Below are 15,128 nucleotides of genomic sequence, written 5' to 3'. Positions count from 1 at the left end.
TCATTGCTTGTATGTTTGTTCATTCCATGTGTAACTCTGTGTTGTTGTTTGTGTTGCACAGCTTTATCTTGGCCAGGTCGCAGTTGTAAACGATACCTTGTTCTCAACTAGCCTACCTGGTTAAATAAAGGTGAAATAATAAAAAAAATAGACAAGTCAACATGAAATAACCTAGTACATAGAGATAATTATTATTAACATGTGTAGGAAGCCCAGCCGTGAGGCCGGGCATCAAAAAATTAGTTGATACTCATAATGTTCCTCTCCACGGAAATCTTTAGTAAAAGGCGAAAGATTTATGCGATCTGAAGAGAAACCAGAGTGTACTACCGATTCATTAAAACCATTCACAGCCTGTTCTCGGGCTTACTATTCAGGGTCATGGTTAATAAAAATAAAAAATAATAATCAAAGCTCTATACCGTCGACAGAACACAGAGATATTACAGTTCACCAATACAAATAAAGAGACATTTGGTAAGTATCATACTTTGCAACTGTATTATTTCTTCACGGAAACGAAATGCACGCTGGGCATTACACAAATCATTTCCTGGTTTGTCCCCTTCGTTTGTTAATCTCATCTGCAACGGCTGTGTAATTTGAGCAAATGGGGAGAACTACGTTGGTGTAACAGTTTAACTACCATCAAACTCGGAAACGATGTTCAATTTGTACATTTTGACAGGACGAAATACAACGCTTTTACATGGAGCATGCGCCGTTGAGACACTACAAGCAACATCTTCACAAGCCAGGCGTGAGAAGCAGGAAGGGGTGGCAACATGTAACCACTCTGCAACAATGTATACATTTAGAAGACCAAACATAACTCCATGATGAACGTTTTGGTGTAAAATGGTCTAACAACGTGTCTTAACAGGTGTTTGACTAGTGGATTACCCTACTACAGACTATTGCCCTGAAAAACACACAGCGAAGTATAAAGCCCACTAGCCCTAAAGAGAAGTCTACCCAAATCACCTAAACATTCCAAGGCAAGACGGATTGCTGTTTGGCGATGACCATGTACATTAACTAATTTCCTCGGTTTCTCCCCACAAACAAATTGTTTGCTACCTATAATATCACTAAAGCGAGTTAACATTGTATTTTTAAGACATTGTGTTATAATAAACACCAGAGTCTGGTTACTATTAGGCTATCATTTATTTACATACGTTGACCTTTTGTATTTCGTTGGTTTGGTATCGCAAAACCTGTTACGGCTGGCATGGCAACTGAAGTCACAGGGTGCGCGCCTTTGATTATTTGTTTTCAAAGTTTTCAGAGATTGTGACAGCACTGTTCATTAAGAATGTACCTGTTTAAAGGAGTGAATGGGTTATGGCTGGTCTTTTTAAGATGCAATTTTCCCATAGTTTGGTAAAGTAAAATGTTTTTAGTTATCCACTCCCACCGAAATGTAAGTTTAGCCTATGTAATGTTTATGACAAAAAATGTGTTTATTTCATTAGACAATATACATTGAGGATCCGCCTTGACAGTGGACATTCTCACCAAGCCCTGTTCTAGTAGCCTCACTGTAGTCTAATCTATCCAAGGGTGTTTGTCAATGCTCTATCAAATTGGCTGTATTGAGAATGCCCTAGCCTTAAAGGTATTTTTTTCTCAGCTCAATGGTGATGTCTTGCTAGCTAGGGAGGTGTCTTGCTTCCTTTACCAACGATGCTTTATAATTAAGTCCCGTTTTATCTGTGCCTTTACAATAATGACAGGTTATTGTAGTGCAGTGAACCGGCACTATTAAGTTAGACTGCTGCGGTAGTGCTGTCAGTTTAGCCAAATCTATTCATTGAACCAATCAGTTATCAACATGAAGCCAAGGTTTATCTAGTTCAGGAACATTAAAGTTAACACATTTCATGTTTTCACCCCCAGGTTACGCGAGATAGGAGCAGTATCTGACTGGACTGAAGCTTGAACCCAGATAGAGACACACACACATCAAATCAAACGTTATTTGTCACATGTGCTGAATACAACAGGTGTAGACGTTACCGCGAATTGCTTACTTACAAGCCCTTAACCAACAATGCAGTAAAATAAATAGAGTTAATCAAATATTTACTAAATAAACTAAAGTAAAAAAACAAAACAATCAGGAACAACACAAGAAATGTACATAACAATAAAGAGGCTATATACAGGGGGTACTGGTACTGAGTCAATGTGGAGGCTATATACAGGGGATACCGGTACTGAGTCAATGTGCGGGGGTACAGGTTAATCAAGGTAATTTGTAAAGTAACTATGCATAGATAATAAACAGCGAGTAGCAGCAGTGTAAAAACAAAGGGGGGGGGGGTGGCCATTTGGTGGCCATTTGGTTAGTTTAAATCACCTAAACATTCCAAGGAGTCTTATGGCTTGGGGGTAGAAGCTGTTATGGAGCCTTTTGGTCCAAGACTTGGTGCTCTGGGTACCACTTGCCGTGCGGTAGCAGAGAGAACAGTCTATGACTTGGGTGACTGGAGTCTTAGACAATTTTTGGGGCCTTCCTCTGACACCGCCTAATATATAAGTCCTGGATGGCAGGAAGCTTGGCCCCGGTGATGTACTGGGCTGTACGCACTACCCTCTGTAGCGCCTTACAGTCAGATGCCCAGCAGTTGCCATACCAGGCGGTAATGCAATTGGTCGGGATGCTCTCGATGGTGCAGCTATAGAACATTTTGAGGATCTGGGGACCAATGCCAGATCCTCAAAATCTGCGTCTCTGTGTGTGGAGTAATGGTGGTCTAGAGTTTTTTTCCTCTAGTTGCACATTTGACATGCTGGTAGAAATGAGGTAAAACGGATTTAAGTTTGCCTGCATTAAAGTCCCCGGCCACTAGGAGCACCGCTTCTGGATGAGCATTTTCTTGTTTGCTTATGGCCTTGTTGAGTGCGGTCTTATTGCCAGCATCGGTTTGTGGTGGTAAATTGACGTTTACAAATAATATAGATGTGAACTCTATTGGTAGATAGTGTGGTCTACAGGTTATCATGGGGTATTCTACCTCAGGTGAGCAATACCTCGAGACTTTAATATTAGACATCGCGCACCAGCAGTTATTGACAAATAGACACACACCCCCGCCCCTTGTCTTCTCAGAAGTAGCTGCTCTGTCCTGCATAAAAAACGGAGAAGCCAGCCAGCTCTATATTATCCATGTCATTGTTCAGCCAAGTCTCGGTGAAACATAAGATATTACAGTTTTTAATGTCCCGTTGGTTGGATAGTCTTAATTGTAGATCGTCCAGTTTGTTTTCCAATGATTGCACGTTGGCTAATAATAGAGGGTAGTGGTGGTTTACCCACTCGCTGATGAATTCTCACACAAGGCACCCAGACCTTCACCCTCTGTATCTCCGTCTTTTTTTCACGTGAATGAGAGGGATTTGGGCCTGGTCTCTGAGAAGCAGCATATCCTTCGCGTCGGACTCATTAAATAAAAAATCTTCGTCCAGTCCGAGGTGAGTAATCGCTGTTCTGATGTCCAGAAGCTCTTTTCAGTCATAAGAGACGGTAGCAGCAACATTATGTACAAAATGAGCTCCAAAAAATGCGAAATAGCACAGTTGGTTAGGCCTTCTCCTCTGACGCCATTCTGGAGAAGGTACAGACACTTGCATACGCATCATTGTGATATTCTTGTATGGGGGTATCAAACATTTTGTATTGTAGATATGTAGTGGTGTCATAATCTTATATGATGTACTGTTTTATCTTTTGTTTTTATGTAATGTAAGTGCTTTAATATGTTTGGACCCCAGGAAGAGTAGCTGCTGCCTTGGCAGCAACTAATGGGGATACCTGAAAAATACAAATAGGAGCAGTATCTGACTGGACTGAAGCTTGAACTTATTCATTTAATTAATTTATTGGATTTATGTACTTATAAACCCACTGTTGTCATGCTACTGCCCATCCACGTCCTTGAGTCCATATGCTGCTCCAAGATCTCTGTGATACTGACGTCCTCAAACATACAGACCTGTATCAGGGGTCTTCAGGGCGAGGGAGCCAGGGGCCTCCACAGCTACGCCCAGGGGTTCCTCTGTAGGAGGGTCCCCTCACGCCTCGATACCCAGATACGAGGGGCCAAGAGTCGGAAGGGTAGGCCAAGAATCAGGATGATGAGTGGAGAAAGAGGAACAAGATGGTGTGGGGATGATAGGCATGTCCTACACTGCTGTACCCCTCTACAGACTCTACTGCCAGGTAGGACAAGAACCATATATTTAGAGATTAACTCCCTGACTGATGTCTTGAGATGTTACTTCAATATATCCACATCATTTTCCTCCCTGTAGTGTATTCTCTTTTAATTGCACGCTGGGACAAGAGTACACTGCACAAGCTAACTAACATATCAACATTTCGAAATACTTTTCATTGTGTTTCCTTCTACACACACATGTATCTACTGCGGTAATCCCTGCCTGTTTCCTAAAGAGTGCACAAACACACAACACACACCACGGTAGTCCATAAATACTGCCAGCCAGCTAGCCCAGGGGAAGCCCTTGCTGAGTTCAGCAGTGATCCCCTGTTTCCTAAAACACACACACACACACGTTTGTTATAAATAGGCTAGCCAACCAACTGTCAGGGGAAGCCCTCACTAAATGCTGACTCAGGGTTGAGAGGTTAACTGTTTGTTTTGGACAAGCTTTAGGCTCCTCCAATTTCCCTCCGGGATCTCTTTCAGGCACCTCCAGTAACCTTTGCAGTGGCAGGCAAGAATAGGAACCTTGCGTATTGTAGCCTCTTTTTTTAACCTTTATTTAACTAGGCATGTCAGTTAAGAACAAATTCTTACTTACAATGACAGCGAACAGTGGGTTATCTGCCATGTTCAGGGGCAGAATGACAGATCTTTACCTTGTCAGCTCGAGGATTTGATCCAGCAACCTTTCAGTTACTGGCACCAGTCATTTTTCACTGGGTTAGCTGAGGGGTGGCTTGGTTGCTATGTAGGGGTGCTTGCTATATCTGGTGTACATGCCTGGACACATACATTATTTTCTTGGGGGTGCTAAAGGGGATGCTAGACCTATTCTTGAGGTGGGCTTCAGCACCATCACGCCCCCCCCCCCCCCCCCAAAGCCACCCATGCCTGTTACAGCTGCCCCCAATAAGCCAATATCGAATCCGACATCCTGAATTCAGATGATGAAACTAGTCATTTTCTGATCCAACCTTATTGATGTCCAAGCAACAATAATTTAAAAAAAACTTTGGTCACCCTACATTGAACTGGTTTCATCCAAATATCATTCGATGAACCACATGATTTTGACTGTTCAAGGCCTTTAAGTGTATGTTTATTTCCGTTTAACTGTATCCTATGCCTGCCAGAAATGATTGCCCCTCAGGAATGAATTAAGTTAACTTGCATTGACCTGAATTTATGCTTTTGTCACGCCCTGACCATAGAGAGCCCTTGGTTCTCTATGGTGTTGTAGGTCAGGGCGTGACTAGGGGGTGTTCAAGTCGATTTATTTCTATGTTTGGGATTGAGTATGGTTCCCAATTAGAGGCAGCTGATTATTGTTGTCTCTAATTGGGGATCATACTTAAGGTGTCCCTGTTCCCACCTGCTTTTGTGGGATATTGTTTGTGTATGTGCTTGTTGCACTACGTTACTTCACGTTTCGTTGCTTGTTTATTGTTTTTGTTGAGAAGTTTCACTTTTAATAAAGATGTGGAACTCAACACACGCTGCGCCTTGGTCCGTCCATTATCACGACCGTGACAGATTTTTTGTGATTCATGTTTTATAAACAGGATTTTTTTTATAATGCCAGGATGTCATCTATGAATTCACTGCACACTATTGAGGAAGAGAATCGTCTTTTCAGACTCACCTTGTGTTTGACAGCAGCTGGTAATCACATAAGGGAATGCAAGGGACCAAAATGAACAAATGACAGGGAACAACCCAATAGTGGAAAGATGCATGCATAAAGATGGCGGCCTCCATGCACTTACCACAAATTCCTTTTTTTGTTAAGTTCGCCGTATTGTAGATTGCTCTCTATTACTAATTTCTTGTATTATACATTAGCACAGTAGTAAACTTGATCCCAATTCTATCTCCAAGACGCCGGCAATTTGAAAAAGTGAAAAAGTAGATGGTGCATTGAATCACACAGTCACCGTAGTTTAAAACTCAGTGGATAGTGCTAAAACAATGAGGTCATATCTGAATTCTACCATCTTTATGCACATTCCCCATTGCACATTAGATCATCTCAGTATGCCTAGTATGTTGATATTTGTGCATACATTTTTACTAAACAGTATGTTGTAAATAGAAAATACTGGTTGTATGATAAGTACAGAGTATATACCTTTAGTAACCAGTAGGCAAGACAGATTTCGGACACGGAAGCATTTTATTAATTGTGCTGTCAATGTTCACTTGAACGAAGTGTAAAGGACGTCGTGCTGCTTGCTTGGCGACTACCGCTTCCTCCTAATGTGTCTCATACAGAGGCTCGAACCCAGGACCTCTGCCTTCGCAGACACACATGAATGCCCTCAAGTGTCTAACCCAGTCGCGTCACCGAAAAGCTATTCAGCAGCGCAGTGGAGACACAGCAGTGGAGACACTTCAGGCTGAGGAGTGAGTTTCACAGATCTCCATCTACTATGTCATGTATTTGCTAACATTACACTTATCCACATTTACCAGAGGGTTCAGATTGCAAATTGTAGAGGCTAGCAAACGTTGTAAGCATGCCAAACACATAGCAGAGGCTTCAGACTAATGAGAGGGCTATAAATATAATCCACAGTGGTGGGAAAAGTTGGAATGAAGGCCAAACAGTCAGTCAACACAGACTAAATACATGGTGTCAGAATGCAGTTTTTGGAGCAGTATGCCCACTCAATTCAAACTGAAATTGTTCTAGATGAGCTAGCTAGATAAAACAGTGCTGACAATTCCCTTTTACATAGCTATCTAAATTATACAATCATAATTTTGTCTATATTGATGCTGTTACAATAAACAAAGATGGATAACCAAATCATTTGTTAAACCGTGACATATGACAGGATTGGATGTTGCATGCAATTTCAATGTTTGAGTTGCTTTGTGTATCAGCAAATTTGCTTCACATTATCTCATCGCAACACTGCATCCAAGTTGCTTGACATAGGCGTTTCAAAGAATTGTCAGTCAACCAGAGGAGGCTGGTGGAAGGAGCTATATATATATTTTTTTTTATTTATTTCACCTTTATTTAACCAGGTAGGCAAGTTGAGAACAAGTTCTCATTTACAACTGCGACCTGGCCAAGATAAAGCAAAGCAGTTCGACACATATAACACAAATGGAGTAAAACAAACATACAGTCAATAATACAGTAGAAAAATAAGTCTATATACAATGTGAGCAAATGAGGTGAGATAAGGGAGGTAAAGGCAATCAATAGGCCATGGTGGCGAAGTAAATACAATATAGGAAGACAGGCTCATTGTAATGGCTGGAATGGAATAAATGGAACGGTTTCAAACACCTCAAACATATGGAAACCATGTGTTTGACTCCATTTCATTAATTCCATTACAACCATTACAATGAGCCTGTTCTCCTAAATGTCCTCCCACCAGCCTCCACTGCAGTCAACATGAGCTTTCCGCCCACTCAGCCTATTAGTTCCCCGCTCATTCTGTCTGTCTTTTCAATTTCTCAAATTCGGAGCATTTTTATCAGGAAGATATTTTGGTTACTCAAAAGGCTATTTTACATGGGAATCAAAATGACTGTGTGGGACCTTTAACACTGAAATGTGTGAACCCCTACAGACACTGGATCAGTGTTAAATTTAACACTGAAGAATTTGTTGTGTAGGCCTGGTCTACAATTTCATTTAGGCTAGAGTTACAGATTGTGTGTGTGTGTGTGTGTGTGTGTGTGTGTGTGTGAGTGTGTGTGTTTGTGTGAGTGTGTGTGTGTGTGTGTGTGTGTGTGTGTGTGTGTGTGTGTGTGTGTGTGTGTGTGTGTGTGTGTGTGTGTGTGTGTGTGTGTGTGTGTGTGTGTGTGTGTGTGTGTGTGTGTGTGGAAATCAACTCCAGTCGCATCCTTCTCAAAACCCATTGGGAGAGAAGGACAGAGGGGAGGAACCTTGGTCTGCTCTTCCAATGGTGTTTGAGAGTCTAGGAAGGAGGAAAAGTTACTTTTGGAGTTGATCACACAATTAAAACTTCATGAGAGAGTGTCTGGCTGGAATCACATTCAGCTATGTCAGTTCTTAATGATTATGAAACCATAATTCGGAGGTTAGTAGAGGAATTAGGATACACATGTAGCGAAGTGAAACATTTTCTGGAGACGCAATACGGAATTGAGAGGGGAGCTAGCACTTCGTCCATCTATCAATTCTGCGCTGCACGAGATATACATCGCTATGACTACTCACGACTTGGAAGAGAAGGTGTAAATGCTATCGTTGCAGCGGTCACTAGAAGTGGACCAGTTTGTGGCAGGAAGGTCATGACAGGTATGCTAAGAGCTGCTGGCTTCAGGTTGGGAGAGAGAAGCGTCAGACAGGCACAGATACTGATGAAACCAGTCTACACTCAAATGCGAAGAGAGGGCACCGCCAGCCAGATGAATCCTCGTGTGTACCCTGCAGAATATGTGGGACAACAACTTTACATGGATCAAAATGAGAAGCTCAATGATTTTGGTGTAACTGAGGTTCTGGCATCTGACAGTTTCAGTGGCAAAATTTTAGGGTTTTCAGTAATGCCAGTCAAGAACAACCTGACCATTTATGATGAGATCTACAGAGACATCTGTCTGAAACACGGCTTGTTCGATCAGTTAAGTGTTGACTACGGTAAGGAATTCTACCTGTGTCTATACCAGCAAGACAACCTCCAAGCACATCGCACCAATATCAACAGGCCCCCTTACATTCAGAGTGAATCCAGACAGAACCAAGAAGCAGACAGAAAGTGGGTTGAAATCAATGCCAGGGTAAATGACCCCATCAAGCACGCACTATGCAGCATGACAAACGATGGTTTGTTGGACATTGATGACCTGTGTACCAAGTTCTGCGTCTCCTCATTTGCAAGAAGATGCTGCACAACTGGAATAGAAAACTTAATTCCAGCATGGAATGCCCATACCATTTCCCGCCAAGGCATTCCAGATGTTTTGTTTGCCAACCACCTAAAGGCAGCAAGAATCCCTCAAGATCTCCTCCCCCCAGCCAACGTCCTGGCAGCAGATTACATCAGACACGGAGGAAACCTTACTCACCCCAAGGTCTTCGGGAATGACCCCCTTAATGGCCAGCTTGACCTTCAGCAACAGAGAGAGGACATCTTCTCAACTCATTATCCTTCTATTGAGAACATATTTTACAGTGCAGTTAATGGCCATTATAAAGTTTTTACAGATGCTCTTCTGACCTACATCGACATAACTCACAGAATGAGTTAAAAGCAAAGTGACATTTGGAACATATGGCAAAAGACAATAGGCTACAAAGGCAAATTTCCAGCAGTGGAAAAAATAACTAAATGTTGTTATTGAGTGGCAGTTGTTGAGTATTTAGACCTGTAGGCCTTTCTGAAACCCTACCTGACAAATATATTATAATACTGTTAGAAAACTGTGCCTAAAAAGTTGTTACGAGGAACATTTTGATCTGTTCTTAAATATTTAATTTCACCTCGGAGAGCACCATGGCTGCCCCTCTCGGTCTCTCGAACACAGAGAAAGATAGGCCTCAGTTTATCCTCAGTCGGGGATCCTGAGTGGCGCAGCGGTCTAAGGCACTGCATCGCAGTGTTAGAGGTGTCACTGCAGACCAGGTTCAATCCCGGGCTGTATCACAACCGGCCATAATCAGGAGCCCCATAGGGCGGTGCACAATTGGCCCAGCCTCGTCCGGGTTAGGGAATGGTTTGGCTGGGGTAGAATTTGTTCTTAACTGACTTGTCTAGTTAAATAAAGGTAAAAAAAAATACTACCCCAGATTAGCCTACTCATAACGGCAACCAAAAACTGACATAACTGTCAGTTTTGAAGCATGGCTCGTAATGCATGTTTACATCCTTTTGGAATCCAGCCGCCATCATCGAAACCGCCCGTAGAGGGGTAAACATATAGGCTAGTAAAAAGGGAATTAGAATATCAACAAAACAGACAAACCGAAATGCTTGCAATATGAGGACCTTGCACAGATTTTCCAAAGTAGGCTAATGTAAAAACTAAGTATATTTTCACACAATTAAACAAACATTTTAGTGCAAGCCATCTATCTGTGATTTGTTCAAGGATGGGAGGAAAGAAGGATGCATACAGGTAGGATCTTAATTTGAGACAGTTTGCTACAGCAGGAAAATAATCCAGAATTTTTATGTTGATTTGTAATTAAATGGATATTTTTGTAGGTGTTGATACATTTTTCATCAGGGCAAATCAAGTCTGAAATGTCTAAGTGGAAATTATACAGTTTACAAGCATTTTTAAACACAAATACACTACAAGTTTGCATTTCCTGCTGTGCAGGAAAATTCTCAGCAACAAAAGAGTGATCAAATTAATATCCTATATCTGTAGGGCCTAGGCTATCCCAAAACAGGGACACCGTCTCCACTATAGACGATACGTTTGTCTCAGCTATACCGCTAACTTATGCTACCATTTGTTCACCGTACATAGAGGCCTAGACATATAGGTTATAGTAATGCACCGTAAAATTGCTATCTCAGGCGGGGCTTTACCCGAAACCCATGGCTATGCAAATACATCAAGTGATCCAGCAGATTGTGTACAATATAATTGAGATGATTTGAAATATTAAAGTTAACTGTTATTATGACAGTTTGACATAAGTCCCTCAGCACAAGACTCTGTCCGAGGGATAAAATACAAAACTACAAAGCAGAGGCTCCTATCATCAGGTCATCCCAGATATAAAAGCTGTCATAGAGGTCAAGGCTATTACTACAGTAGCAGTTAAACTGGACAACCTTCTATTCAACACCTTCTATTCAATTCGTTCATAGGCAGACAGAAACACTTAAAGCATGCGAGACTGGATGTTACATTTGTAAATACGTAAGTGGTGTTTCACTTCAAAACATTGATAATTGGTTTGTCACTTGTCCTGACTCTACTAAACGCTTGGCTAGAACCAGACCTGGGCAGTATTTATGTTACATGTATTTGAAATACATATTTTTAATTACTTTTGAATATTTTGTCATTTGTATTTCACCGGCCTGAACTACATCCAATGTACAGGTAACTGAGAAAATGAAGGAAACACCAACATAAAGTGTCTTGATAGGGCATTGGGCCACTTTGAGCCAGAACAGGTTCAATGCGCCTTGGCATAGATTCTAGAAGTGTCTGGAACTGTATTGGAGAGATGCGACACCATTCTTCCACGAGAGCTTCAATCATTTGGTGTTTTGTTGATGGTGGTGGAAAACGCTGTCTCAGGCGCCGCTCCAGAATCTCCCATAAGTGTTCAATTGGGTTGAGATCTGGTGATTGAGATGGCCATGGCATATGGTTTACATTGTTTTTATGCTTGTCAAACTATTCAGTGACCACTCATGCCCTGTGGATGACAGCATTGCCATCCTATGGGGCAATAACTATGGTAGCCAAAATAATGGCCTGCCCAGCATTTTTATACATGATGGAAAGTTAATTGCTTAATTAACTCAGGAACTACACCTGTGTGGAAGCACATGCTTTCAATATGCATGTACATTTATCCCTAATTTGCTCTATTGTTTCCATTATTTCAGCAGTTACCTGTAGATACTGTCGAGACCTGTAATTTGTATTTTCAAAAATAAATGAAATTCAAAATACTTTTCTATACCATTTTTTTTATAGTGGTTCACAATGTTGTGACATTGGTATCATGTAAATGTAAAAATGAACAAAGAATGTTGAGTATTATTCTAATGAGCTCCTCTCCAGAAACAGGCTCCAATAATAATACCCAGTGTGCTTTGCAATTTAAAAATATATATATATTCAGAACCCTTAACTCAATACTTTATTGAGGCACATTTAACTGTGATTACAACCTCGAGTGTTCTTGGGTATGATGCTACAAGCTTCGCACACCTGTATTTGGGGAGTTTCTCCTATTCTTCTCTGCAGATCTTCTCAAGCTCTGTCAGGTTGGATGGGGAGCGTCGCTGCACAGCTATTTTCAGGTCTCTCCAGAGATATTGGATTAGGTTCAAATCCGGGCTTTGGCTGGGCCACTCAAGGACATTCAGAGACTTGTCCCGAAGCCACTCCTGCGTTGTCTTTTATTTTAAAATTGTATTTAACTAGGCAAGTCAGTAAAGAACAAATTCTTATTTACAATGGCAGCCTAGGAACAGTGGGTTAACTGCCTTGTTCAGGGGCAGAACGACAGATTTTTACCTTGTCAGCTCTGGGATTCGATCTAGTCTAGCAACCTTTCGGTTACTGGCCCAACACTCGAACCACTAGGCTACCTGCCGCCCCCCGCTCTGGTGTTTTCATCAAGGATCTCTCTGTACTTTGTTCCATTCATCTTTCCCTCAATACTGGCTAGTCTCCCAGTCTCTGTCGCTGAAAAACATCCCCACAGCATGATGCTGCCATGCTTCCTAGATTGAACTCTTTGGCCTGACATGAGGCTTGGAATTCAGGCCAAAGAGTTCAATCTTGGTTTCATCAGACCAGAGAATCTTGTTTCTCATGGTCTGAGAGTCTTTAGGTGCCTTTTGGCAAACTCCAAGCTGGATGTCATGTGCCTTTTACTCAGGAGTGGCTTCCATCTGGCCTGATTGGTGGAGTGCTGCAGAGATGGGAGAAAGTTCCAGAGTGACCATCGGATTCTTGGTCACCTCCCTGACCAAGGCCCTTCTCCCCCGATTGCTCAGTTTGGCCGGGCGGACAGTTGTAGATAAAGTCTTGGTGGTTCCAACCTTCCATTTAAGAATGATGGAGGCCACTGTGTTCTTGGGGACCTTCAATGCTGCAGAAATGTTTTGGTACCTTTCCCCAGATCTGTGCCTCGACACAATCTGTCTCGGAGCTCTACGGACAGTTCCTTCGACCTCATGGCTTGATTTTTGCTCTGACATGTACTGTCAACTGTGGGACCTTATATAGACAAGTGTGTGCCTTTCCAAATCATGGAATCATGGAAACAGGATGTACCTGAGCTCAATTTCAAGTCTCATAGCAAAGGTTTCGAATACTTATATAAATAAGGTATTTGCAAACATTTCTAAAAATCTGTTTTCGCTTTGTCATTATGGGGTAGTGTGTGTAGATTGATGAGGAAAAAACATATTTAATCCATTTTAGAATAAGGCTGTAACTTAACAAAATGTTCAAAAGTCAAGGAGTCTGAATACTTTGGAAATGCACTGTATATATTCCTGTGGAAGCTGGATGTATTTCTGACGCACCTGTTTCTGAACATGGGCTTGTAAATTATCTGTTGCTTTGGTATACAATACTTCTTGTTACTCTGCCATCGACTTAATTAGATCAAATTGGAGTTTCAAAAACCCAGCTCAAATGACGCAGGGTCATAAAGTAACGCCAAATGTCTTCGGGCTGCATGTATTTCTGACACCCAGTGTAAGGACACGGCAATGGTTGTAGTAGGTCACTGGCAGGGGGTAATTATTTGGACTACTTTTTGTAACTCTGCCATTTATGCCATTTAATATGTTTGTCCAAAGATCTGTGAAACTTGCTGAAAAACAACACAGCTCCCCATTTTATCCAAATTTACTTTCACACTGCATGCTGAAAAAGTGAAGACCTCATCATTTATACTGTGGACCACAGAGATATCCTGTACAGGCCAGCACGTTATTATGACCTTATTAGTTGACCCATTAAGTCCTTACATTGGCAATCGTAACAGATTTACAGCGACATGTGTGACCTGGATAATAAGATCTGAATGAACCAAGCCCAGCTCAGTTGTTTTATGGATCAATGCCACAGCATGTGACATTTCACATCTAGATTTAGACTGCTGATCCAGACTTCTGTTTCTGCTGTTCTGCCTACGACTATGGTACCCTGACCTGTTCACCGGACGTGCTACCTTATCACAGACTAGCCTAGGCTGCCGCTAGTTGGCGCTAGATCTGCACTATCGTCTAGGATTGATGTGCATTCTTCGGTAATACACTTTTGTCCCTCCATGGGCCGACTCGTACATAAAGCATCCTCCATTAAGGCTGCAAAGCCATCATTTTCCTCCTTAACTAGCTTTAATGGCGAGCCTCTGGAGAAAAAAAAAAAAAACGGGAAAGATATGTGCATTGTCTAAATAAAACACAATTTTCCACCACCATTTTTGGATTTTTGTACAACTTAGGATGTTGCACACCCTTGTCTGAAGGCGGTGTATACGACGGGTGTATTACCGAAGTATGCGTAGAAGATAGTGCAGCTCTAGCGCCCACTATTGGCTGCCTAAGCTAGTCCCGGACCTGCTGTTTTGTCTCTCCCCCCCTCTCTCTCTCCCCCTCTCTCTCTCCATCCCCCCCCCCCTCCCTCTCCCTCCACTGGACCTGTTATCTCGACCTCGGAATGCTTGGCTATGAAAAGCCAACTGACATTTACTCCTGAAGTGCTGACCTGTTACACCCCATATAACCACTGTGATTATTATTTGACACTGCTGGTCATCTATGAACCTGTACACGTCTTGAAGAACGATCTGGCCTAAATGGCCATGTACTCTTATCTCCACCTGGCACAGCCAGAAGACTGGCCACGCCTTGGAGCCGGATTCCTCTCTAGGTTTTTTCATAGGTCCTCGCTTTTCTAGGGAGTTTTTCCTAGCCACTGTGCTTCTACTTCTGGATCGCTTGCTCTTTGTGGTTTTAGGCTGGGTAAGCACTTTGACAACTGCCGATGTAAAAAGGGCTTTATAAAATACATTTGATTTGATTGAACTGGCTGTGACATTTTGATGGATTTTATCATGTGCTCAGTTGGCATATAAGTGAGGGGAACACATCCCCCCTATTATTCCAGAGGGCTATTTTGTCACCCCCCATCATTTTCAATCAACCTAATGAGCCACTTAGTTCATAGAACTGCGATTATGATACA

General features: G+C 42.0%; 1 non-coding gene across 1 annotated transcript; it reads right to left on the bottom strand.

Moving 5' to 3' along the window:
• Positions 1 to 209: 209 nt before the first annotated feature.
• Positions 210 to 325, bottom strand: LOC123731482 (U5 spliceosomal RNA). Its single transcript, XR_006762635.1, has one exon. It is a non-coding gene; the product is annotated as a U5 spliceosomal RNA (small nuclear RNA).
• Between the last annotated feature and the right edge of the window lie 14,803 nt (positions 326 to 15,128).

This window comes from Salmo salar, chromosome ssa28 (assembly GCF_905237065.1).
Source record: "Salmo salar chromosome ssa28, Ssal_v3.1, whole genome shotgun sequence".
In the NCBI taxonomy this organism is placed as follows: Eukaryota; Metazoa; Chordata; class Actinopteri; order Salmoniformes; family Salmonidae; genus Salmo; species Salmo salar.
Note: the sequence above shows the minus strand (reverse complement) of the source record. Positions and strands in the feature narration are given on the sequence as shown.